The sequence below is a fragment of the Belonocnema kinseyi genome, chromosome 2 (assembly GCF_010883055.1).
Source record: "Belonocnema kinseyi isolate 2016_QV_RU_SX_M_011 chromosome 2, B_treatae_v1, whole genome shotgun sequence".
Lineage (NCBI taxonomy): Eukaryota > Metazoa > Arthropoda > Insecta > Hymenoptera > Cynipidae > Belonocnema > Belonocnema kinseyi.
The window spans coordinates 31,697,081-31,700,227 of record NC_046658.1 but is presented as its reverse complement, the minus strand read 5'-3'; the positions used below and the strand labels follow the sequence as shown (position 1 = coordinate 31,700,227).

Here is a 3,147-nt window from a genome sequence, read left to right as displayed (position 1 = left end):
CACGGCATTATTTAATTCAAAGACATTTCTTTAGTTCAAAACAATAATTCTTCGTTTGAATACAGATCTTTCTTTAATTGGACATGATTTCCTTGATTTGAATGTATATTTTGGTTGAATAAATAAAATTATGGTAAACGAAATGTATCTTTAATTCAAGACAAATATTTTTCTGATATTTTCATAAATATTTACAGTTGAAATTAAATGCAATTTTGTTCAACTTTGATTAATATTTATTTGTTTAATGATTGCTCATGGCGTAATATCGTTATTTGATATTTTAAGATGGGTATTTATCGTGCTCGATTTATGAAAACAAAAACAACGTAGCACTATTTCATTTACAACTTTTTACTATAACTTAGATTTACAGACAATCTTAATTTTTAAATTATACAGTCTAATTTTAAAAATTTTGAAATTAAAGTGATATGACTTAGAAAATACGACAACTTCAAGTCCGTTATGTTTAAAATTGTGCAATTTTAAAGGTTTAGTTTCAAACCTCTTGACGTTACAAACATTATATTTATTTATAATCTTTATTGTAAGAATATTTCATGAAAGATACCTAATTATCTCTCCAAATCACTAATTGAGTTTCATAATTTTAAAAAATCATTTTCGAGTTTTATTTTTTATTGCTTTTTCTGGTGAGTTGAAAAATTTACATTTTCCAGAAAAAAATTACAGTAACATTTTTAAGATAAATATATTATGCACATATTTATAACTTAAGAATACATCTAAATACTTCCATTCTATTCGCAATATCGTCATGTCTACTTACAATTCTTTAAATTTTTATAAATTCAAAAGCAAATTGTTATCTTTTATAAAAAGGTATTATAATGAGGTATAATAAGTCAATATGAATTGAGAATAAAATTCTCCGTTACAGAAGTTTAAAATTTATAATTTAACTTCAATTGAAATATTTACTCAAATGGGCTTTCTGTCCGCTATAAATAAATAAATATATATTTATCTATTAATTAGCAAAATGTATTTAAGAATTATTTGTAAGAAAGACGTAAAGGCTTCAACCCATGTCGATATATAGAGCCCCTTCGTCCTGAAATTCGTGTCGAAATTTCTGTACACTTAGCCCTGTCATTAAAAAAAATACACTTTGAAAATTGAAACGTTTATGGTTGAAATTAACATCAAACAAATTGAGCCTCGAACTGAGCAGTGTGGTATTTTAGATAAAAAATTAATTGATAAAATATTAAAAACTTTGCATTTACTGATACATGTTTGTATTGTTTAAATTGAACCTAAATTTCTAATTCAGGTTCTACACTATTTAGTAGCTATCTCAAATTCAAACATTATTTTAAAACTTGAGGAAAATATTTCCATTTTTAATTGTAACTACCTTTAGAAGATTGCGCTAGGCGAACTTTCGAATAAGTATTTTAGTTTAAAATTGTTTAGTTATTTAGAGTTATTCAGAGCTAAAACGTACTTCAGAGATTCGTAGAGAATCCTTTAAAGAATGAAATTGAGTTAGGTGGAAAGAAACGCCCCTTATAAAAGTGACTTTTGTAGAAAATGGAGATTTAAGACTTTTGGTGGGAATTTGATTGATTCAAGCGATTTTTCTTTGTGAAAAGAAGCGTTTTATTATTGTATTGTTTTAAACAAAATTTAGGAAAACAAATATGGTCAGAAAAAGATCTTAAAAAAAGGTCAGAGGCTAGAGAATTAAAAAGAAAAGATGAAGATGGGATACAAAGTATAGTCAACTATTTGCTTTTGAATCACCAAAAGTCTTATTTTACTTTATATTAAGAAACGAGATTTCGAACAAATCCTTTTATAAAAATATGTGTTAGATTGTTAAAGAATTTTATATGAAAAATGCCCGGTTTCGGAAAAATTTTGGTTATCTAGTTCTGCACTGCAATAATTGAAATGTACATAATATTTCAAAATTTATAGTCATATAAATAAAAATGTTCAGAATTGAAAAACTTTACATACAACTCCGTTTCAACATGAAAGCATTACAAATTATATATAGCATTGGTCAAAATAAAATAGCAACGAAATTTCAGCTTTACAATTTGAAGGGTCTAAAACTAAAAATAGAATAGTGTCCAAAATTGAACAATTATACAATTCTGCAATTGTTTCATTTTAAATGTAAAGGCTTAATAGTTGAAATTTTTCCAAATGAAAACTTTCATAATCAAATCATATCAACTTTAAGTGCTAAGAATTAGAGGAGAATTTCATACTTAATAAGTATGAAATTTCATATATGTAATTAGTTTGGAATTTCAAAATTTTGAATTTGTTATTAGTTATTGTTAGTTTATTGTTATTTTCCTATATCGTCGGGTAACACATAGTTCTAATTGCTCCAGTAATCATTAATATTTTCAGGAAACTTCGTTAACGACTGAAAATCTATTCGGCGACAGCGCCTCTTTCGATGATTTTACCAAAGATATTATAAACGTAGATGCGGTACGGGTACCAGAAAAAGCAATAAAAAATAAAACTCGAAAATGATCTTTTAAAATTATGAAACTCAATTAGTGATTTGGAGAGATAATTAGGTATCTTTCATGAAATATTCTTACAATAAAGATTATAAATAAATATAATGTTTGTAACGTCAAGAGGTTTGAAACTAAACCTTTAAAATTGCACAATTTTAAACATAACGGACTTGAAGTTGTCGTATTTTCTAAGTCATATCACTTTAATTTCAAAATTTTAAAAATTAGACTGTATAATTTAAAAAATAAGATTGTCTGTAAATCTAAGTTATAGTAAAAAGTTGTAAATGAAATTGTGCTACGTTGTTTTTGTTTTTATAAATCGAGCACGATAAATACCCATCTTAAAATATCAAATAACGATATTACGCCATGAGCAATCATTAAACAAATAAATATTAATCAAAGTTGAACAAAATTGCATTTAATTTCAACTGTAAATATTTATGAAAATATCAGAAAAATATTTGTCTTGAATTAAAGATACATTTCGTTTAACATAATTTTATTTATTCAACCAAAATATACTTTCAAATCAAGGAAATCATGTCCAATTAAAGAAAGATCTGTATTCAAACGAAGAATTATTGTTTTGAACTAAAGAAATGTCTTTGAATTAAATAATGCCGTG

The 3,147-nt window shown here is 25.1% G+C and overlaps 1 protein-coding gene across 2 annotated transcripts in view; it reads right to left on the bottom strand.

Moving 5' to 3' along the window:
- Positions 1-3,147, bottom strand: part of LOC117168374 (proline dehydrogenase 1, mitochondrial) — a 226,449-nt gene that overhangs the window by 108,327 nt on the left and 114,975 nt on the right. The gene's annotated exons all lie outside the window — the stretch shown is intronic.